Source organism: Pinus tabuliformis, chromosome 8, assembly GCF_031772625.1.
Source record: "Pinus tabuliformis cultivar Carrire ecotype Pingquan chromosome 8, CPIR1, whole genome shotgun sequence".
Lineage (NCBI taxonomy): Eukaryota > Viridiplantae > Streptophyta > Pinopsida > Pinales > Pinaceae > Pinus > Pinus tabuliformis.
In genome coordinates, this window is record NC_142294.1 from 1,345,916,526 (window position 1) to 1,345,942,275 (window position 25,750).

Below are 25,750 nucleotides of genomic sequence, written 5' to 3' on the forward strand. Positions count from 1 at the left end.
ATATCCTTACGTCTTAGAAAACCAAACTCTTAACCAAATAAAAACAATTTTATAATATTAAATAATTATTACTTTCAATCCCCTTTTTCTTTTTCAAATAAAAAACATAATATAATTTAAATTCATAAAACTTATTAGAATGATAAATAACTTTTCCCTTTAAATTTGATCTATCAACCTTTAATACTCAAAAGTTACACCCATTGATTCTCCCTGTCCATTTTCTATGAGATTTAATAATTATACTTATTTTCTCGGTCTCCACTTGTTTTGTCTTGATTTACATCGTTCACCTTGGTCAAAAGAATTATAATAACAAAGATAAGATAAGATTTCAAGAGTCATCAGAGGGAGTGAGGAAGAGTGTACTTTATCCCACATAGTAACTGCGAAAGTAATTACGCCGATAGGCATTCTCTGCGGGGATGGGTGTGCAGACACTGTTCACCCCAACCAATCACCGGTCTTCATTTTCGTCATCCTCTTCCCAATTAAAAATTACCACATGACTCTAATCGTTGGGCCTTTTATCTATAATTTCCCGGTTCCTTTTTTGGGTTTTGGATATGATTTCGCTATAGCAGACACTGATGGGCAAGTGACAAGCCAATCCATCCCGGTGAAATCTTCCAAACGCCGAGCAAAAGGCAGTTGGGTGACAATGTTATATCGTCTTTGATGAGTTCAAATGGTTCAACGGGTAGTCTAACGAGGCAGAGGAGTTGCTTGGAAAGTTATGGAAATTCTGGTCATATTTAGAGAAAATCCGGTAAGAATTTTTGTAATCCAAGTTATAGTTGTTAAACTTCAAAATTTTAGGTGTCGTAGATGTTTTTGATGGTGCTAAATCCATTTCCACCATCAAAAACACGATTCAAACACTGCTTCTACCAGCTTTTTTGAATTTTTTTTGCCCAGATTCTAGCCACTTTTGGTCGTCGGGGCAATTCCTCTGCTTCGTTAGACAACATTTAACCTACAGTAGAAAAAGGGCTTTTTAGCATCAGATCGGCCTCTATCGCAGTTGGAAGATCTTTAATGGCACACTTATTGATTTGAAGGATTGGAGCTCTTGTAATGGTGACATTAGCAGTTGCAGAGTCTATGCTTTAAAGTTGCAGGGATATAGTCGCACGAGAGCTCCAATTCGAGTGGAGATGAAAGCAGATACATTCCTAGATTTTTCAGAAAGAAAAAGCTATATAGTGTTATATTAAGTTTGTAATAACAGATTCAGATTGTACATATAATGCATATAAGAGAAGCATCGGACAAAAACCAGAGGAGAGATTCTTCTGTGCAGATTGCCAAATAAACTCAGGGATGCACACATGCAAGGGACATCAGCGCCAGCTATGAGAAGAATCAGTGATAGGTGAAGCCATACATATTCCGACAGATACAGGAAAGTCAAAAATCAAAATGGAGAAACCAGAGATAGATCATAAAGACAAATGAAAGGAGAATTAAAAACCCAGAATGCAGAAGTCCTGTATGGAAAAGGACTCCCTACCAGCAAAAACCTGCAAAGACCATGATCCTGTTCCGAGTTGAAGGCCCTCCTTTGACAAGCAATCCGCTTCCTGGTTCCTGGCTCGGTAGACGTGCTGAATGGAGCTCCCTCCCATTTGACCCCAAAAGAACATAATTCTATCCAACCAGTATGTGAGGTGAGGGCATTTGATGAGGCATTTGTCATTGACATGATCGACCATGGTTTTTGAGTCCCCAAAGATTGAAATTGGATGGATGTCAAAGAAAAGAAAAAAAGCAAGAAGTCCAGCGAGTGCCTTTGCCTCCGCCAAGCTGTTTGTACCCATACCTGCGTTCCAGGACAGGTTGTAGTGTAGTTTCTCATCCATAATAATGACCACTCCACAGCCGCATGAATTTTGATGGGCAACACCGTCGAAGAAGGCCCTCGGGGACCTAAGGAGGTAATCTGTCAGCCCACTCTTGTTGGCATTTTTCAGATTTGGAAGCTTTTTGGGGACGAAGTCGTATATGAGAACAATGTGATGCAATATATCTGAGAGGGGATCCTTTGCTTCATTGAAGATTTTACTATTCCTCCACCTCCAGGCACACCATAAGGCAATAATGATGATCGATCTCCATGAATCTCTTTGCCGACTCCACCAATCAAAAGCAGCATGGGTAGAAACGTGTTGCAGAAGAGGGAAACCATATAGTTAAGCCAGATCCCGCCATATTTGCTGAGTAGAAGAGTACTGGAAGAACATGTGAAAATTTGACGTCTCTTCTAATTCACACATTTGGCATCTGCTCGGCCCATGCCACTGTCTTTTCCTCAAATTCTCCCAGGACAAATTCTTATTATAAAACACCAGCCACGAGAAGTATATGAATTTAGGAGCGCACCCTGATTTCCAAAACGCTGGTGGGAAAGAGGGATAAGAGAGCATAGGCTTTGAGCCAATCATATCAGCATATATATTCTTTACACATACCTGAGTATTAGCATTTGACAGATTCCAGATCAAGAAATCCTGAGGCATGGATCTGATAAAGCCGCAACTCCTCAAAACATTCATGATTGAGTCCCATTGGCTCGACAGTGACTCCGGCAAAACCAGTTCAGCGGCCGATTTCCATATAGGGAGGGGACCTTGCCAACCTGAAATCAACTTATCCCATGTGAAGAAGCCTTTGCCATGGAGGAAAAAAAGGAACCTATCGGGGATAGATATAGTCTTGCGCCCACTCATGATGGGATCAATTCCAATGAGAATTCTATTGCCGGACTGAAAGTACCATTTCTAGATTATGTCGCTTTTCAGCTCTCACCCTAGCATATAAGGTGCATTTGAAATTTCCGTTAAAGATTCACCTAATTATTTCTTTTGTGAAGGTTTTATTGTTTTGTTCAGGATCCGTGAGTGTTGAAATTCAGACAAGATAGATGCATTTATTCATGCAAAACTTAAGGTTCAGATTCAACGGTGAGGGTTTTATTGGTTAGAGAAGTTTGAGAGATTTTCTGTTTTTGAAATGCGATGACTCCATCCTGAGTGTAAGGACCTCCGGTTGCGGGTGCGACGGGCGCCGGGCGGGCGATCGTGCACGGGCGCGGGCGGGCGCACCAAACGACGATTGTGCGACGGTGTGCGGTCTCCTTGCGACGTTTGTGCGATGAACTATGCAACGATAAAAGCGACGTTAAGAATGCACAAAAAATGGCTAAGTGTCATTCCTCACTTGTACGCATACGTTATGAAACAATACAAAGGTTTATATGCATTGAGTGTTGAATATACTACACACACCAAGCCGACATGTAAAAGAATCATACGACAATGGATTGTGTGGGTCGGCCATGTGTTGGCACCCCCATGTAACATCACATGTATGCGTATATATACATGAGCATGAGAGCTCATTAAATCATCACATCTTCGCTCACCTTTCATACGCTCAAGGGGTAAAGTACTTACACAGATTTCGAGGTAGATACGCATACCTCATGCGTAGTCTAACCCAAGTGCGAGAAGGAAGTGACTTGCAGGTTGAGGTATGAAGGTTCAGTTGTGAGTGCAGATTTGGGTTCTAAGTGCCGGTTTGGGCGAGGCAAGTGTGCCAAGGTGCAGGTTGTGTGCAGGGCTTGACAAAGTGAGATAGGTGGCCCGGGTGGGCATTCTTCTTTGTGCAAGAGTGCATATGATGATGTATAAGGCTGTTCTATGCCTGTTGTAAAATTATTCTAAGTGTTGGCTTGAAGTTTGTCAAGCACACTTGTATTGTAAAATTGAAGAAGCCGGTATAATATATTGTTGGGCAGACTTTACCGGGAGTTGCCCCTTCCTTTATACTTGTGTATTGTTGATGTTCTCGGTTTATTGTTCATGGTTAATGATTGAGAATGATCTTCTTTAAAGTATAAAGGATAACTCTTTACTTGGTTGCAAGAGAACATAAGTTAAAGTAAGTGTATGTTGGAGTAGGTGTAGTCCATAAACGTTAGTATTGTTAAAAAGAAAGCGTTCGGTGGTGCCGCACCTCGCTACAAGCGATTGGAAGATCACCGCAGGTGTAGGGGCGTGACAGTTGGTATCAGAGCTCGGTCAGAGCTGGTGGAGCAAGTGTGAGGACACTTGGAAATTGGTAGCAGGTGATATTGAAGGCTTGAACAGGTTCCAGTGTTGAAGCATTTGAAGAAAGTTTCAAGACTCGGTTTTGAGTAAGGTTGCTCGTAACAGTGGACAATAAGACATGGCAAGTTTGGATGAACGTGAAAGGAGACTCTTTCTTTTCTTGGGCAAGGCAAAGAAGCTAAAAGAAGAGAGACCCCGAATCCGTGAAGTGCTTGAATCCTTGGAAGAAGGTGTTGAAAATGAGCTTCTTCAACTTGGTTGGACGATGGAGCAAGATGAAGCTGTAGATTGTGCCATCAAGGAAGAGGAAGCCGTGATGATCAAATATGTTGAAGACATGACTACGATAAAGGATGAACTTGAGGCTGATCAAGTTGAACCAGGATCGCAGTTTGTCAGCATGGAGTGATGAGGACACTCACATGGAACTTCATGATGATGAAGACATTATGGAGGATGAACTTGAGGCTGATCAAGTTGAACCAAGATCGTGCAATCTGTCAACATGGATGGATGAGGTCACTCACATGGAGGAACCTCATGATGATGAAGTAAGTATTGATACTTGTGTTTCATTTGGGCATTTGGTAGATGGACCGTGTGCAGTGAAGGACAAAGTCAGTTTGCCAAGACAAGAGGACATCTTACCATGGATGGCTAGAATGGAACCTTGTATGGAGAAGCAAGGATTGTCGATTGTTGCAAGGCTTGTTGGGGTTGCTTGTGACCTTGTGATGAAAGGTGCAAGGACCCGTGACAAGGGTGGAACTTGATGATCGTTGTGGGGGATTGAGTCATGCTTTAGCCACATGGAGAATTGGCTAAGTGCCCGGCATGACTCATGGACAGATTGAGGAGGGCACACACTTGTGATGTTTTGGGTGGACTTCTCATGGCCGAGACCAAGAGCAAGTCTTGATGGACACTTTGGTGGAGGAGCTATGATGAAGGGACTCATGACATGATGATGAGATGGTTGGGTGACCGAGTTCACTAAACCGAAAGTTGAAGACTTGGATGGGATGGCCAGATGTTGTGATGTGTCTACTTGGGTGGACTACATGGGCAGCTTAGTCATGGACATCAGGTTGGAGACTTGAAGACATGGAGCATGGCAGAGACCTATGCAAGGACATTGTGTGGAAGCACTTGTAGAGATGTCAAGGGACATCCTAACAAGGTGCTAGGGCAGGAATGTTATGCAGGAGGACTTGCTAGTGTGACATGGGGACTTGAGGATGGCACATTGCAGATGATGAAGAGGACTTCATGGACCTGAATGGGGCACATCAAGAGTTGATAAGATTGGAGACTTGAGGATGGCACATTGCAGATGATGAAGAGGACTTCATGGACCTGAATGGGGCACATCAAGAGTTGAATGAAAACTTGAGGATGACACATTGCAGATGATGGAGAGAGCTTCATGGACCTAAATGGGGCACATCAAGAGTCGATTTGATGAGATGATCTCTTCACTTTGGAGGAGACACACACATGGACAACATAGTGCAGATGACAGTGGTTCTACATATGTTGCAGTGATGTTTGCCTTATGTGGAGGAGTCAACATCATGGATGATGGTATGTTGTCGAGGACGACAACGATTTCAGGTGGAGGAGAATGTAAGGACCTCCGGTTGCGGGTGCGACGGGCGCCGGGCGGGCGATCGTGCACGGGCGCGGGCGGGCGCGCGGGCGCACCAAACGACGATTGTGCGACGGTGTGCGGTCTCCTTGCGACGTTTGTGCGATGAACTATGCGACGATAAAAGCAACGTTAAGAATGCACAAAAAATGGCTAAGTGTCATTCCTCACTTGTACGCATATGTTATGAAACAATACGAAGGTTTATATGCGTTGAGTGTTGAATATACTACACACACCAAGCCGACATGTAAAAGAATCATACGACAATGGATTGTGTGGGTCGGCCATGTGTTGGCACCCCCATGTAACATCACATGTATGCGTATATATACATGAGTATGAGAGCTCATTAAATCATCACATCTTCGCTCACCTTTCATACGCTCAAGGGGTAAAGTACTTACGCAGATTTGGAGGTAGATACGCATACCTCATGCGTAGTCTAATCCAAGTGCGAGAAGGAAGTGACTTGCAGGTTGAGGTATGAAGGTTCGGTTGTGAGTGCAGATTTGGGTTCTAAGTGCCGGTTTGGGCGAGGCAAGTGTGCCGAGGTGCAAGTTGTGTGCAGGGCTTGACAAAGTGAGATAGGTGGCCCGGGTGGGCATTCTTCTTTGTGCAAGAGTGCATATGATGATGTATAAGGTTGTTCTATGCCTGTTGTAAAATTATTCTAAGTGTTGGCTTGAAGTTTGTCAAGCACACTTGTATTGTAAAATTGAAGAAGCTGTTATAATATATTGTTGGGCAGACTTTACCGGGAGTTGCCCCTCCCTTTATACTTGTGTATTGTTGATGTTCTCGGTTTATTGTTCATGGTTAATGATTGAGAATGATCTTCTTTAAAGTATAAAGGATAACTCTTTACTTGGTTGCAAGAGAACATAAGTTAAAGTAAGTTTATGTTGGAGTAGGCGTAGTCCATAAACGTTAGTATTGTTAAAAAGAAAGCGTTCGGTGGTGCCGCACCTCGCTACAAGCGGTTGGAAGATCACCGCAGGTGTAGGGGCGTGACACTGAGGTTCGAACCTAGATGTCCTAATCTTATCCGCTTAAAAGCATAACTAGATGTCCTAATCTTATCAGCTTAAAAGCATAATTTTAGAATTGAAAGAGCACTTTTAGGTATCTCCTCCAGGCATATCTATAGGGAATTTAACAATGTAGCAAATAATTTATCAAAGAGAGCTCTATCTCTTACCTAGTCACATATCATTGGTGGAATGGGAGCGAAACTCTATTACTGAAACTCACACTCTTACATAGCACGACTTCTCTAATCTACAATTCACTTACAGGTGTAATGCTATTCTGCCAGAGCATCAATCAGACTTATGGATGATGCTTCAAGATAGTTTATCCCTTGATATATTTATCATTCTCTATATCTTTTTAATTTTCAGATTTTTAGGTCACTAACGATCATTGTTGTATATTTGTTTTTCTCTGAGATGAATTTTTTGGTGATTTTTCAGAAAATTGTTATTGCTGAATGCAAACAAATTTGATCCATATAAGCAAGACAACAGGCTATTATTGTTTGTAAGTCAGAGTCTCACAACAAAAAAGTATATTATTATACTGTAAAGAATGTTGTTATGATCTTGTAAGTCAATGTCGTACAACAAAACGATTGTTGTTATACTGATGTAAAATCAAAGCAGTTACAACGTATTTGTATTTTTTTGGTTCTATAAGAATAACAAAAAATGCCATTTTGACCACGGAAAAAAAATGTGCGGAAGTTCGTAATAATCTTTCTTACAATTATACTTAAACTTTTCATAATAGTGGTTATTTCATCCATTAAGAATTATTTTCTTGTAGATAGAACTTTTTAGTAAGCCTTCTTAAAATAATTTTTTACACTATATCTACTACATCAAACTTATTGCTAGAGATGACTTGAATACATTACAACTTATCTATATACTCAAGGGGATTAGGGTATGACCCTAACACACCCTTCTCTTTATAAGAAACATTGTATTTAAGGTCAAAGATGAGGGAATCATATCAATACCTCTTGGATACTGTGTTGGTGGAGACATCACTCTCTTTTGCTGAGGAAGGCCACATGCTACAACTAAATGACACCTTATTCATCTAGTCATGGAAGGCTAGTTTGAACATGGAAATAAGACTCATTTAAAAGTTATAATTTTAAATCACTAGTTCAATACACTACAACTTTATAGAGGCCATAAATTTTGGAAGAAATCTTCTAGAAGTGGTTGTCTTTAAGTGAGGATTTCTTATAAGGCTACATATAGAGGAATGGGTGAATGCATGAAGATGGGTTACACTTTTTAGCAAGTGCACAAATTGGGAGGGAGAAAAAAACAACTCCATCGAGCAATATTGAAGTGGTTGTCTTTAAGTGAGGATTTCTTATAAGGCTACATATAGAGGAATGGGTGAATGCATGAAGATGGGTTACACTTTTTAGCAAGTGCACAAGTTGGGAGGGAGAAAAAAACAACTCCATCGAGCAATATTTTAGCCCTGGTTGAGCTATTTGAGGACTGAAAAATAAACCCTTGATCAAGCTATTTGAGAACTTAAAAATAAACCCTTGATCGAGCTCCTATGTAACCCACAATTACATAGGAGCTCGATTGGGTTATTTTTTTTAAATTCTCGCCGAAAACACAACGAGGAGTTTATGATTCAAAGGGCTCAATCGAGCCCTTGTTCAACGATGTTAAGAGCTCAATCAAGGGTTTATTAAACCATCAATCGAGTTATTTCAAATTTTACCTTAAGCGTTGAAAGAGCTTTTTAAGTGCTCAATCGAGTTGTTGAGGGCCAAAAAATAGAGTTTTGACTCCACTTCTACAGATTTCTCTGCAACACCGTTTTGTACCGAGTGGACTTAGGGCATAATTTGTCCTTATGTAGCAGAGTTGATCATGTTGGATTCATGAAGGAATCCTTTAGCCAATGGCATATGAGTTTGGCATTTTCAAATTCATATGATATTTTTTATCTATTTTTATTTTAACATAATGCTTGAAAATTTTTTGGACAGTTTCAAAGGGGTTGAATAAAAAATCAATAACATAAAATATACAAAGTGAAATTTTTCAAAAAATACAAATATCTTCGTTTACGAGTCCTATTCATAATGATACTCTTGGTTTTTGAGTTTATTTAAATAGTAGAAAAAAATCTTACGCGTGAACACGTGTCTGCAAAATACAATTGAAATATTACTTCCCCAATTTCAAAAAAAATAAAAATATATATATAATTTTGCATACAAAAATAAATTGTTAGTATGCATAACTTAGTTCTCTCTGTAGATCATATATATATATATAATTACACATTTTAAACTAAATTATGCTACGTGAACAGTACATACCTCCTAAGATGTGCGAAAATTTGCAAGGACAAGCATTTCATTTAATGGAAAATTGATAGATTATAAGCCACTAATTTTTTTTGCAAAAATATCATTAAGAAAACAACATAATTTTCCACAAATTGTCTTTTTGCTCCGAATCAAAATTTACAATGCTTATATGAATTTTGATGGCTTTAATTTGATAAAAGAATAAAATTTTGAAATTTCATCGCCACATTTGGCCCAAAAGTGTAACCCATGTTTATGCATTCACCTGAATAATTTATCTCCTTCTTAAAAATGACATTTGGGAATGATGTTGATCAACATTATACTTCAGCTTTATTGAAGCCATTATGAGGTTATACTTGAGAGTGCAAAGAATGTTGGCTGGAGCAATGACGATTTTGTGTATCTCCTCCATCTTAAAATTCCCTGGTAAATAGGATATAATTGATGAGAGATTTTGACTATAAACAACTTCAAAAAGAGTCATTTTAGTGGCACAATAATAAGTTATATTGTCCCACCCCATTAAGAATGATGCTTTAAAGTAAAACATCAATAATACGCTTCTAACCACTTCTTGAGAAATTTAGTTTGAAAAAATGTCACTCAGGTATTATTGCACAATTCAACACCATACAAGTGATTAACATTCCCCAGAAATTCACCTTGTTTTGCAATTGGTATCACTAAAAATCAAAATTCATTCATTCAAATGGATTGGGATACCATCGAAGGGAGTTGGGAGAAGTAGAGTACTTAATCCCATTTTGGGAGCCGTGAAATTAATTTAGTTGCATTAATTAAGAGAGACGATCAATTCTATCATATCGTGGGGCCTGGGAAGTGATGAGACATTGCACGAAATGGGCGTCTCAAGTTCTCTCCAATCTCACTGCTATAATGACGCTGAGACCGTTGCATCTGAGTCCATCGTTCACAAAGGGAGTTGTCTATAATGCGACTTTTTGAGATTCCGGTGACGGAATCCAGCGGAAGAAATTGAGATGAAATCATGATTTTTTGCAGTTAAAATGGTTTTTTAACTGCATACTCGGATTCAGCAACCTGGAAAACCCCTGGGACGCTTTCATTGTGCAGAAATTAGGTATCAAACTTGGATTCCGATAAATCATTGCCGGATTTTCACCGGAAAAAATCGCCGGAAAGGCTTTCAAAAAGTCGCGTTAAAGACTACGTCTTCACAAAGTAGACATTCAATTTTAAAGTGAGGAAGCAAACCGTTTCGTTGGTACTCGTTTGATCTGCATATCTCGGATTCCTTCCTTGAGACGGTTTTAATTAATTAATTATGACAAGTTAAGTGTTTTACTTCAGCATAGAGAATGGACTAAAAAAATTAATACTGAAGTTATTGGTTTTGGGGTTAGTGTGAGTAAAAATTAATACCCGATTTTTGATTGGGCTTTAGTGAAAATTATTTGTAATTTTATATTTTTTAATAAATAAGTATTGTGAAATAATATATAATTTTAAAGTGATTGATTTTATATATTAACTAACAAAGGATTATGGTATATTTTGGAAAGTTTTATGTATATTTTATTTTCTGGTTTAAATTGTTATGTAGGAGTTTTTTGGAATTATAAGTTTGAGTTGTAATTTTTTCACAATTTGAGTGTTTTAAGAGTTTTTTAAGCTACTAAATCTATATATGTAGTTAAAAACTTATTTTTAAAAACAAAAATTAAGATTTGACAAAAAAAAATTCATTAAACAAAACTTCAAAACATAGATGTTTGGGCAATGACTTAACAAAAGTATATTAAAACATAAATAAAACAAGAATGAATATTTTTCAATATTTAGTATAGTTGTAATATCTTTTGGCTTTTTTATAGGTAAAATTGTTGATTGTTTTTAAATAAGTTTCTAAAGAGTTTATGTTTTCTCAAATTTTAAATTGTTTCATCTAAGATTTATATGATAGTTTTTTTGCTGAGTTGAATATCATTTTATTGTATTAATCAACAATATGTTTGTAATGTCTATCTATTCTTTTTAAAAAATGATAGAAAATAAATATATGATATAGAAGTTTTACAACATTAGTTTAAAATTAAAGATTTTTTTTAAAGAATAATATAATATAACATTTTCTACACAGTGGGAAAATTTATCATAACTCATGCCAAATTAATAGTGAGGACAATCTTCATAGGTGCATGTAGGTTGTCTCATTACCCTTAGATAAGGAAAACCATGCCATCTAGAATTACCCCGTTGGTGGTCTGTAAGGAGACAAGGTTTCACTCTGGCTAGATGCCTTTGAATCGGCCATTAACCTATTTCCTTACATCCTAAAAAGACAAACATTTAACCAAATAAAAGCAATTTTAAAATATTTTATAAAATAAAATATTTATTACTCTCAATTTCCCCTTTTCTTTTTCAAATAAAAAACATAACATAAACATAACATAATTTAACTGGTTAGCCTAGAAGAACTAATAACTTATTAGAATAATATATAACTTTTCCTTTAAATTTGATCTATCAATCTTTAATACTCAAAAGTTACAGCCATTGATTATAACTGTCCATTTTTATCAGATTTAATAATTACACTTATTTTCTCCATCTCCACTTGCTTTGGCTTGATTTACATGGTTCACCTTGGTCAAAAGAATTATAATAACAAAGATAAGCTAAAATTTCAGGAGTCACCAAAGGATTCAGGAAGACTAGCGTACTTTATCCTACATAGTAACTGCGAAAGTAATTAGGTTGATAGGCGTTCTCTCTGCGGCGTTGGGGTGTGCAGACACTGTTCACCCCAACCAATCCCCGTTCTCCATTTTTTCCGTCCTCTTCCGAATTTAAAATTGCCACGTGGACTCTAATCGTTGGGCCTTTCATCTATAATTTCTCCGGCCAGGTTCCATTTTTGGGGTTTGGATATGATTTCGCCGCAGACTCTGATCTCGCCAGTGGTGAGAGAAATCAGAGCTGATGATCTAATGGAAAGTGAAAAGCCAATCCATGCCAGTGAGATCTGCCAAATGCCGAGCAAAAGGCAGTTAGGTCACAATGTTATATCGGCTTTGATGAGTTTCAAATTGTTCGACATTTAATCTACAATAGAAGCAGGGTTTTTTTAGCATCAGATCGACCTCTATCACAGTTGGAGGCTCTTTAATGACACACTTATCGATTTGAAGGATTGGAGCTCTTGTAATGGTGACATTAGCAGTTGCAGAGTCTATGCTTTAAAGTTGCAGGGATACAGTCCCACGAGAGCTCCAGTTCGAGTGGAGATGAAGGCAGATACGTGCCTAGATTATGTCGCTTTTCAACTCTCACCCTAGCATGAAATTTCTATTAAAGATTCATCTAATTATTTTTTTTGTGAAGGTTTTACTATTGTGTTCAGGATCTGTGAGTAAGTGTTGAAATTCAGAGTAGATAGATGTATTTATTCATGCAAAACTTAAGGTTCGGATTGGACGGTGAGGGTTTTATTCATTAGAGAAGTTTGAGAGCTTTTCAATTTTTGAAATGCGATGACTCCATGCTGAGGTTCGAACCTGGGACAATAGGTGTGAGTTGTTCGTTTCTAGCGGTAGTGAAAGGGAGGAGCTTGTGTCAGGGCTCCTGAAGTCGTTCGTTACGCATTTACGAGCAACGAAAGAGTAGGTTGGGAGAGTCGAGCGTTTAATAAAACTTGAAACAGATGAAATTCAAAATGACGCCCCCTGGTTCACTAAAGGGTTATCCCTTGTTGAATAAATGAACTTGTGCTAACTTTCAATGAATTCTTTGTATCACGGGTTAAAAATGAGTCTAATTTGCCTCTTTTTTCTGCTCAACACAGCTATTCTTTGACAATACTTAACTAAATCCCCTACACTCATGATTTATTTTTTCTTTAACTAAATTCCCCAAATTCCCCTAATTCTTTTGCTTTAACTAAATTCCCCAAATTCCCTTAATTTTGTGGATAAATTTCTCTGGTTCGTTAGCACTCCTGAGGTGTTGGAGTTGGTCAACACAGTTGACACCGAGATATCTCAGATGGAAGCTGCCAAAAACTTCCAGCATACTCTGTATTCAAAGGTGGGAAGGACACCAAATTCTTTCTATTTTATTTGGAACAATATTTGGCTTTGCGTGGGGCTAAAACATGAATATAATTAATGTATTTTTACTTTTAACATGGGGCTAACGAACATGTTTCTATTTCAGGGGCAGGTATACATTGGAGCTTATATGTTTTATGTGTTTGTCGTAAAGCTTATTGCCTCGCTGTTATAAAATGAATGAGTGCAAAACCAATTATAACCCTCTTATAGCTTATGTTAAATCCTACTTCATCAATCAAAATTTTGTACTTATGATCTGTTCCGATAATTATGTTACTCTACTGTTTGGAGTTGTAAACGCTTAAATTTCTTAGATCTTGGATTGCCATATATTTTTTAACAATGAATGAACCACTGAGAAAATCATAAAAAATATTGACAATATACTTCTATTTCTGTATATTGAATTCTTATTTTATAGATAGCAAAAATCACTATTGTTTCTACAAATATCCTACGAAATTGTAAGATCAAGCCAAAAAAGGAAAAAAAAAGGAGATTTTTTTTTCTCCAGTAATGAAATGTTAAGGCTTACGTTTACTGCATTTACCCATTCAGTTTTATAAAAATACATATACACTATTAACTTACAGTCCACGACAGACACCCCTTATGAGGACAATGGCCACAACAATGAGACCAAGTAATGCACATTTAAAACCATAAAATGTTGATATATTAACCCAATATCATTTGATTAAACCACTAATTACTTACAATGAACATGGTGCTTTTTTACAGGTTACTGTAACCATTTTGATGAAATATATGTGCAATAGAGTGTCTTGACTCCATATTTGCTCATTCTTTTAATTTTTTCCAACCCAAAGATGGTTCACTAGATTTTTACGCTGTTCATTCTTCTTTGATTTCTTTTGTTTCATTTCTCTTATCTGTAGTTTTTCTTTATTCTTCTTTTCTGTTTCTCATATGGAAGTGATGACATGCACATAATTATGGAAAAAAATATCACAGAATCATCTCATATCTCCAACAATCTTGGGTTCACTCTATTCATAATTCTACTTTGGATTATTTAGCTAAAAAGTCACTTGCTTGGTGAGGGGAACTTGCAAGCTCCACGACACCATATAAAATGCTTATTAAACATTATAAATTTGTATATAAATTGTTTTGAATATGCCACTTAGGTCTTATTCCAAATAGGTGATGGGATGTATGGATATAAACCTTATTCAGCATTACATAGGCATAAGATTGTAATGTAGTTCGTTCTAGACCTTTAGAATCCCGTGCGCTAAAATACCTTGAAATACTATCCGAATACACTTTCTATGGATGACATTGGTTGTTGGTTGGATTCCCACTAATAGAGGGTAGAATTATCTAATGAGGTCCAGCCATTCAACTTCGTGGTTATGAATGCACATAATAAATCCTTCAAAATGCCTATGTCTTGTTAGTATTTGAAATATGAATATTTCAATATCTTTGTTAGGCTTTTAGTTCTCGATGTAATCTTTAGTTCTTTTGGTTTAGTTTGGTCTCTTGTGGACACATAATTTCAATTTAATCTTACTGTATTGAACTTTGTTGTTGATATATATCTGTAAATAAACTTGTGATGAGAGAATGATGACCATCTTAAAATATTTTCTGGAAGTTGTAGGATAAGAGTCTTCACAGTATCATTATTGTCATTTCATATGTCATCTTGAGAATTGGTTATAGTTTCTCATTTTCAATTCATAGACGGCCTTACACAACTTAACAACACACATCCACTTATACTTTTTGAGTTTCCTTTGTACCTTCAAGGTAACATTAACTTAATTGATTATTGATCTTGATATTCACATTTTGTTTTCATCCATCCATCATAATAATTTCTATGACTACACCCAGGTTTCCCAGCATGTAAGTTCCCATCAAATGTCTTTGCTTTTTAGGATTATTACAAGCGGTCAGATTTCGAAACCTTCTTTCTTGAGTATGTCAATGGTGCAACCTGCCAAGGGTCAAATATGTTTATGCATTTCACCAACCTAATATTAGGTCATATTTGGAAGATCTCAACCATCTCTTATTGGATTCTTCTGATCAGAGAAATTCGAATGAGATTTCTCTTCTAGCAGGTTATTGTTATAACAAATTTTCTGCACAATGCCTGCGAGTTTTATACTTCATAATTAAAGAAGGTTGATATAGTATGCAATAAAATATTCAATCTCTATTAGTTGCATACCTCAAAACAAGAGAGGGGTGAAACACGACCTTTACAAATATGTATTGGACATAGTCCCATAACATAGATTCACAAAAAAACCACAATATTCATGATGCACACAACACAACTAGCATGTGAACAGTTTGTCATGAAGGAAAAATTTGTCTATTGCAACTCGAACCCGGGTGAGTCCTTTTGCACAAAATCCTCATCAAAATCTCAAGGAGAAGCTTAAAATACTCATCCAATACATGCGCAAAAAGGAATCAATGGCCATAAATAGAGTGACACTCCATAAGTAAGTAAATCAACTAGGCCAGCCAGGAGAGTAATGCACTATCATCCTACGCACAAGGTCACTTCTAATGAAGAAAATATGTCGAGGAGTAAAAAGAAAAACGCAGGAAATCAAACGCATATAGTAGTGTCAAAACCACCTAGGGTTTCAAGTACTTATAATTGGGGTAAAGAAACAAAGGAAAAGGTTGTTGTTCTTGTGGATGAGCATGTCAGTTCTAGCAATTTGGGGAATTCAAGGTTCACATTTAACCTACCAGAAGAATTTTCTTTCCCAAACCCTGGTGTAGGCATAAAGGAATGACCATCAATTGTTCCCAGAAGTTTTAGTACCATAGATGGGAAAAGAGAAGTGAAGCCCATTCCTATGAAAGGTAAAAAGGAGATTGAGTCATCGACCCCTGCTAAAGATGGGTAGGTGGAAAGAATTATGGTTTATGTTAGAGTGTGACCTCTGTCCAACAAATAAATTGAAGCAGGCGCCCACAGTTTTTTTCGTGTTGTTAACAACACAAACCTTTACCTCACTGAATTCACTTTTGAGAATGACTACCTGAGGCTGAAGAGGCTTCATGGCCAACATTATTCATTTGATTCACTCTTCCCTAACGCTACAGAGAAAGAAGACGTCTATATGACTAGGTATGTTAGTTCACATTTGGCTCAGTTTCTCATGCTCGATATATTTTAATTTTAAAATGTAGCATACACTTGTGGACATTTTGTGTTTTTGATGTGAGAATATGCAGTTCAACAAAGCTTATTGAAGGTGTTATCCAAGAGAGAAACATATCTATATTTTTCTATAGGGAAACGAGGGTAGGGAAAACACACACAATGTTAGGTACGGTTAAGAATCCAAGGGTGATGGTTTTTGCTACAGAGGATTTGTTTGCAAAGCTTAGGAAGCGAAGTCGCAATGGCGAACCTGTTGTGCGGCTATCGTATTTGGAGGTTTACAATGAATCTATCAAGGACATGTTATTACCTGTTGGGGGTTCTTGTTCATCTTCTTCCCACCGCATTTGCTTCCCTTTTGAACTTTTCATGTTGAAATTATAAGAAAATAAGTTGAAATCAAAGACGAGTGAATATCAATAGTTGTATGGCCAAAGGTCAAACAAAGAGACTCATGGATTATTAATGAGCGAGCAATGGTCAAACACATTTTTTTCATTATATTTCTTCCATTCAATGTAATGAAACGATTTGGAGGGAAAACCCCACATAGTTGTTAAATCTGGCTAAAGCATATGTTGGAGGCTCTAGGTGTGAACTTGTCTGATTATACACAATTTATTTAACAGATTGTCTCATTTGCAAGTCTTTTGTGCATGATTTTGAGGTATCACCCTAGCTTCAACTATTGTAATAGCTAAAATTATGATTGTTACTTGCCTACTATAGAAAATGTTTGCTCTTTACTCTTGTAATGATGCCATGGACAAATAGGTTGTTGTAGGGATTTCAAATGATGCTTATTGTTGTCCATTTCCCTTGAACATGGTACCAAAAATCAACACATATCCATAATGTTTTGAAGTAACATTGTGACATAAAATTTTGAAATTCTTGATATTTTTGGCAATTCCATTACCCATTACTAGCCAATGATTAAAAACATGAAGATTAATTCAGAAATTAAGAAAGAAATTTTTTTATAGATAATAACTAAAAACTAAATTTATGGAAACATTTTAAAACAAAGTTGAAGTAATATTAAATTTTTGTTTCAAAGTTATAATGGAGGAAATGAAATAATTATTAAAAATTGAGAATTATTGTCATTCTCCTCATCATCTTTATTATGAATAAGGTAATGTCGTTAAAATTTTATTAAAAAAAGGAATGAAATTTAGAGATCTAAGTTGTTCTATAAACATATTATGAAAACTATAAAAAAAGTTGTGGTCAAAATTATTAGTTGTTTTTGTGTTGAATGTTTTTTATAGTAATTATTATAGTTGTATTAATAGCAATTGTGTGTTGCAGTCATACCTATATAACTTAATACAGAATTGGGAGAGTTTAGATCTCTCAACTTCTCGCTTAGTCTTAAGGAAAAATTGACTACTTAAGGAGTCTTACTTTTATGAGCTTCTTATTTTAACTTATGAAATGACTTGAGCATTACTTGATAAGTTATATTTATACAATGAAAAAATATACCTAAATTTCAAAGCAACTTCATAGAGTAGCCAAATTTGATTAAAGATGCTTGTGAGCCTAGTGTTATATTCAAATGAGCATCTCTTTCTCAGGTTTTCTTTCTCATTATTGGCCTCTATAATTTTTTTATTTGATCTAGTGCATGAGGGAGTTCATGGATCCATTTTTTATGCATCTTAAGTGCATAGGGCTTCCTTTCTTTCATTTACTCTCTTCATATTTGTTACTGGTTGATTCTTATACCACCTTGGTACTTCCTCCACTTCCCAAATGTCATATGGGATACTATCATTACTATGCCATTCTTTTGGGACATTTATATTAGTGTAACTTTCTTCTTAACTTTAACCTCCTGCTACATTCTTTAGAAGATATATAGAAACTCGAATTTCAATTGTATTTTATTGTCCACATATTTCACTTGATTATTGCCTTCCACATTCCCCAACTCTTCCTATCGACGTTCCTTTGCACCTTTCGGTGCAATTTCTAGGTTAGTTATAATAATGGAGAGAGATGAGGGGACTCATCACAAGTTGGGTAGTGATGAGATATAACACGATTATGAGGTTTCGAGTTCTTTCCGTAAATTCAATGTTAATGTTGACATCCGTGCATCTGAGTCCATGGTAAATTCCAATTAGTTTTAGAGAGTAATTTATATTGCATCCCAATCATTGTAGTATAGTGGTAAATAATCTTAATCTGTAAATATCGGCAAGGAGTTCTCTGAGTGATTATCCCACATGGGTGAATTATAAATGTTATTTAGCATTTACAAGGCACTAATAAACAGGTGAATGTTGTCTTTGAAAGCAAAGGTTGCAACAATGCTAATATGACACTCTTCTGAGAGTGATGGTCACAGGGTTTATCTCACTTCCCAAAAGCTAGATGATTAATTCCCTTCCTTAAAGTAGACTCAGACAATAACTGTTATTTAAAATTTTGTGAACTTATAAAATTTAAGATATATATAGTTAAAATTATAAAATATCTTAAGATTACTAATAAATTATTAAGAAATGCAATGAAAATGATTAAATATATTAATATTTAAAATAGAAATGATGTATTCACTTGTTTTTTTTTTAATGAATAGTTTCAATTACAATTTATTTGGCATGCATTTTATTATATTTCTTTTTATATGGTTTTTGTCTAACTTGATAGGAACTTTATTACATTCTTTTTCTTATACAATTTTGTTTAACTTGATAGGAACTTTCCAATAAGTGGAAGTTGTTGGAAAATATTCTTGTTTATTAGCTAGCTTTATCCAAGATTCCTAATGCCATCCTCACTTCTATTAGGCAACTAATGTTCAAATTTTTGTGGTTGTGGAAAAACAACAAAGAAGGTTTTCATCTGACAAGATGGACCTCTCTTTCAACCCCAAAATCTCACGGAGGATGGGGATTTAAAAATTTGAACTAGTTTGCAAAATCCCTAGATATAAATTTTTTATGGAGAGGCTTATTTGGGGAAGGCCTATGGAGCTCAACTTTAACAGAAAAATATCTAAATAGACTGTCATTGGTGGATTGGGTAAGAAAACACGTAAGGAATCCTAATAAAAGAGTATTTGTTGTATGGAAATCCCTCATGGATGCCTTCCCCTCTCACTTCAATTGGTTAGCTTGGAAGGTGGGGGATGGAAATCATATAATCCTTGGAAAAGATCCCTTCATAGGGGGTCCTAGTCTATACAAATTATCAAAGGAATTGTTACAAATTTTACACTCCAAAGGGCTATACTATCTGTCTAATGTAAAAAATTTGTATTTGCAACAGTGCTTTGCTAATTATTGGATGTCCTCAACAAAGTTAGGAATGGTGGGTCCTTTAGCATTAGAATGAACCTATTTTATAAAGAAGATGAACCTCAATGGAGTGATACTTTGCAATTTAAAAGATAAGTTGGTTTGGAGTTGGGATGTCAAATCTGGTAAGATAACTAGTCACCTTGCTTATGAAGCGATTTCTAGCTCAGAGATCATCTAGATGTCGAGATGGTGGAAAAACCTCATATGGAAGTGGCACATCCAAAACAAATTAAGGTGTTTCGCATGGTTGGTCCTCAATAATAAAATTTTAACCTGGGATAACCTAGTAAAAAGGGGATTCATGGGACCAAATGGTTGTAGCTTTTGCAAGTAGAGCGAAGAATCGATAGATAATCTTTTTGTAAATTGTACTACTTCTTGGGAAATTTGTTCATTAGTACTCCAAACCATGAACATCGGAGAAAACCTCATTGTAACTCTTTTGAGGATATGCTATTCTTATGGGTAAAGAAATTCCAATATATCCAAGCTCTCCCTATTTTTATGGCTCGAGGCATTTGACTGCATAGAAATAGAACTACATTCAGAAATGCAAGTGTCTCCACCATTCTCCAAGCCTCTGAAATCATCTCTCTTTTTAGGGACTATCTACTTCCACAAAAAACCAAGTCCCGTAGACCACCTCCTTTCCCTCAAATATCCAACGATCTTCTTGTTGGATTCTTTGATGGAGCAGCTCAAGAAAACTTATGTGGAGGTGGAGGGATGATAACACTGACAAAATCAAAATCAATCCGCTTAAAAAATGGGATTAGCCTCGGGACGAACACCAAAGTTGAACTAATTGTTGTTTGGGCTCTGATGTCATTAGCAAAGCATAAAAGTATAAACAACATTTAAATTTTTGGTTATTCAAGATGTGTCATTGAATGGTTAGCAAACCAAGCACAACTAGGTGTCATAATCTTATCAGCTTGGAAAAATATAATTTTAGAACTGAAAGAGCACATTTAGGTCATTTCCTCTAGGCATATCTATAGGGAATTTAACAATGTAGCAGATAATTTATCAAAGAGAGCTCTATCTCTTGAACCTGGTCACATATCATTGGAGGAATGGGAGGGAAACTCTATTACTGAATCTCACTCTCTTCATCTAGCATGATTTCTCTAATCTCCAATTCACGTACATGTGTAACGTTATTCTCTCAGAGCATCAATTAGACTTATGGACAATGCTTCAAGAGAATCTAGCCCTTGATAGATTTCTCATTCTCTATATCCTTTTAATTTTCAGATTTTCAGGTCACTAACAGTCCTTGTTGTATATCTGTTTTAATTTTCTCTGAGATGAATTTTTTGGTGATTTTTTCAGAAAACTGCTATTGTTGAATGCAAATAATTTTGATCCATATAAGCAAGGCAACAGGGCATTATTGTCTGTAAGTCAGAGTCTCACAACATAAAATAATATTGTTATACTATAAATAATTTTGTTATGATCTTGTAACTCAATGTCATACAAAAAAACGATTGTTGTTATATTGATGTAAAAATAAAAGTTGTTACAGCCAATCTGTATTTTTTTTTCTACAAGAATAACAAAAATTGCCAATTTGACTAGAAAAAAAGTGGAAGTTCGTAATAATCCTTCTTACAATTATAGTTTTCTTAACAGCTGTTATTTCATGCCTTAAGAACTTTCTTGTAGATAGAACATTTTAGTAAGCCTTCTTAAAATATATTTTTTACACTATATCTACTACATCAAACTTATTGCTAGAGATGACTTCAATACATAACAACCTATCTATGGGGATTAGGGTATGACCCTAACATGCCCTCCCCTTTATAAGAAACATTGTACTTAAGGTCAAAGATGAGGGAATCATATCAATATCTCTTAGATATTGTGTTGGTGGAGACAACACTCTCTTTTGTTGAGGAAGGCCACATGCTACAACTAAATGACACCTTCTTCATCTAGTCATGGGAGGCTAGTTTGAACATGGAAATTAGACTCAACTAGTTTCTTTATAAAAGAGACAATAATTATTGGATGAATTTTATAGCGACAGGAAAGTTCCAATTTTAAACCACAAAGGGCCTAAAGAACAGAGTTTTGGCTCCCCTTCTGCAGATTTCTTTGCAACGTCGTTTTGTACCTAGTGGACTTAGAGTAGAATTTGTTCTTATGTAGCAAAGTTGATCATATTGGATTCGTGAAGGAATCCTCTATCCAATGGCCTATGAGTTTGACATTTTCAAATTCATATGATATTTTTTATCTAATTTTTTTTAAACATAATGCTTGAAATTTTTTTGGACAATTTTAAAGGGGTTGAATAAAAAATCAATAACATAAAATATACAAAGTGAAAAAAATTCAAAATATACAAATATCTTCATTTACGAGTCCTATTCAAAACGATACTCATGTTTTTTGAGTTTATTTAAATAGTAGAAAAAAATCTTACGTGAACACGTGTCTGCAAAATAGAATTGAAATATTACTTTGTCAATTCAAAAAATAATAAAAAATATAATTTTGCATACAAAAATAATTTTTTAATATGCATAAATTAGTTCTCTCTGTGTAAATCATGCTTATATATATATATATATATATATATATATATATATTAAAAATTACACATTTTAGACTAAGTTATGCTACGTGAACACGTACATACCTCCTAAGATGTGTGAAAATTTGCAAGGACAAGCATTTCATTTAATAGAAAATTGATAGATTATATGACACTATTTTTTGTTTGCAAAAAATATCATCAAAAAACAACATAATTCTCCAATTTTATTTTATTTTGCTCCGAATCAAAATTCAAAATGCGTATATGAATTTTGAGGGCTTCAATTTGATAAAAATAAAATTTTGAAATTTCGTTGCCACATTTGGTCCAAAAGTGTAACCCATGTTCATGCATTCACCTAAATAAATTATCCCTTTCTTAAAAATGACAATTGGGAATGATGTTGATTAACATCATACTTCATCCTTATGCAAGCCATTATGAGATTATCCTTGAGAGTGCAAAGAATGTTGGCTTGAGCAATGACGGTTTTGTGTATCTCCTCCGTCTTAGAATTTCCTGGTAAGTATGATAGAATTGATGGGGGATTTCGACCATAAACAACCTCAAGGGGAGTCATTTTAGTGGCACAATGATAAATTATATTGTCCCACTTGACCATTAGGATTGATGCTCTAAAGTAAATCTAAGCACTTGCTAAGAGATTTAGTTTGAACATCAATTTGGGGGTGATATGTTGTGTTAAGATTCAATTGTATGTGAAGAATCTATTGAAAAAGGGTCACTCATGTATTATTGCACAATTCAACGCCATACAAGTGGTTGACACTCCCCACAAGAGATTCACCTTGATTTGCAATTGGTCATCTCTAAAAATCAACAAGTATTTGAAACACCATAAGGTTTACCACTTTTACATATAAAAATGTATATGTATTTTTTTAAATATTTTTATAACAAAAAAATGTAAAACTTATTTATTTAAAAAATAAAAAAATTATGGGCGTGTTCTTTTTTTTATATATATTTCATATTAGATACATGATAAAACTGTTAGGATATTCCGACACATAGGAAATAGTTAAGTATAACTTGGTCTAGTGTAGAGTTAGGTAAAGTGTGTTTCTTTACTATGTAGTTTTGTAACTTATGATCCGATGGTCACAATATGTAGTGATCCGATGGTTCATTCTCTCATCGGTATTACCGACACTTGATCCGTGGCTTAACACCCGATTGGTCCATGATCTCTATTTAAAGAGCATGGAGGGTCATTTGTAGGTTAACCGTTCATGAGAGAAGCTTATGTAAAATTTCAATATTTTATTAATAAATTGCCTGAAGTGGCCACGTTGGCTCAGGCTGTGGACTGTTTCCCTCTTTGAAGGTTTTAACCACGTCAACAATATTGGTGTATTGATTTGTGATCTATTTGTAAGTGGTGTCCTTTGGTGTTCTGTCTGAGGAACTTACCTTGTAAATTCCTACATGGTATCAGAGCCAAGTTGAGAGCCGCATTGGTTTTTGATCCAAATCTGAAGCCAGTAGAACTGCATCCGACTGTCGTTTCCTATATCTATTGTTTCTGACTGCTTTCGGGCCAAGAGGACTACTCTATTGTGTTAGGAGCATCACTTCCAATGAGGAACCCCTTTTGTTTCACGCGAAAAGGTTTCCGGTAGCCCTAGCTACGTCATTTTTAAGATCTTGAGGTATACAATGTTTATTTGCAGTTTCTAGTTATTTTCTCTCTGTTTATTTCGGTTTATTTATATATTTGTTTTTTATTATCGGATCTACACCTTTCATTTCTTTGTATGCTCTTTGCCCCGCAACTCTATGCGCTCTGGGCAAATCAGATACAGAAATGAAGTTTTTTCTTCATGCGTATGTTCTTTTCCGCCGTGCCTTAGTGTGATCTCGGAAAATCAGAAACATTGAGAAAAATTGTTAGTTTCCAGGTAAAGCTAACTTTAAACCATAAGGTTTGTTTTTTTCGTATGTCCGTTTTGGGTTTTGTGGTTTTTATTTTGTAGGAAAAAAGGAGCTTTTTAAGTAAGCACGCACCCCAAAGCTTCGGTGACTAAAAAAAAAAACCCTTCCTCTTTTCCAAAAATTACTAAGCTTTTAAACTAGCTCACTTGGACCAAAGTTACTTTATGAGAATAGAAGTCTTGAGTTCAAGTCTTTCTTTTTGTTGAGTTACTTTTTCAAAAAGCACATGTAACTTATGTTTTAAAGTTACTTTATGTAAAAGTGTTCTCACTCATTATAAAAAGTGAGTCACTTATAATTCTAAAGTCTCTTTATCTTTTATTTAAGTTACAATTTAGTGGGTAGCTCATAAAGTACCATTGTAAAAATGACTTTCACTTATTTATAAAAGTGAATCATATATTATTTTTTAAAATTGAGCTAATTAGATTAAGTTTGGAAAGGGAGAAGATTTTTTTTTAAATATAACATTATCATTCATTTCCACACATTCCCGCACTTCGCCGGCATCTTCGACAACTTTTCTTCAAAAAGCCATAACTTCTTCATCCAGAAGCCATTTTCAGAGTTGTTTTCATTTAATCAGCCTAATTTTTGAGATTTTTCCATTGGAACACTTAGTTTCAACATCTATCGCTTTAGTTTCTGTTAAAATGGAAAGTCCATGCCAAGTTTTTCTTGACAACACCAATTACTTGTAATGGTGGTCCTACATTGTGGATTTACTTAGAAGTAAAGATCTTTACAGAATAGTCTCAGGCCAAGAAACAAAACCGAAAGATGAAGATAAGGCAGCCAAATGGGAAAATAGGCAAGATCAAGCACAAGGGTTGATAGGGATGTCTATTTCTCCAGACCTTAGATTCCATATCACAGAACTTGATACTCTTAATGAAGCAATGAAACATATCACTAAAGTTTTTGGAATTAAAAATGAATTTAGAGCCCATCAACTCGAAAATGAGTTGCTTACATTGGACCCCAATAATTTTTCTTCCATTGAAGATTTTTTGTCCAAGTTCAAGACCCTTAGACTTCTCTTGGAAGGTGTTAAGGTTAAAAGAAAGAAGATGTTAACCTTATCTATTCCATTCTTACTAAGTTGGGACCAACCTACTCTGTGTTTGTTTCCACCTTCCATTTTACAAGAGAAGCCTTCATTTCTCAAAGAAAAGACTACAAGTGCCCTTCCTTTGATGCCTTTTGTGATTCTTTAATAAGAGAACATAAAAACTCTTACACCTTGGTCTTCTTAATCTTGGAAACTCTTCTAAGAAAGCCTTAGCCGCCCAGCAGCAACCAAATTCAAAGAATCTTAAGAAGTCGTATCCTAAAAAGAATGGTCCTAAACCAAACAAGGGTCCTAAGCAATTTGAGTCTCAAAATGAAAAATCATTTCCACAAAATGATAAGGTAAATAAAAACAAAGGGAAGAAGACTGATAGACATTGCCACTTTTGTAATCGAGATGGCCACTTAGAATCCAAATGCTTTAAGAAGATGGAAGCCTTGGAAGCAGCAATGAAGAAGCATAACATCCATTTG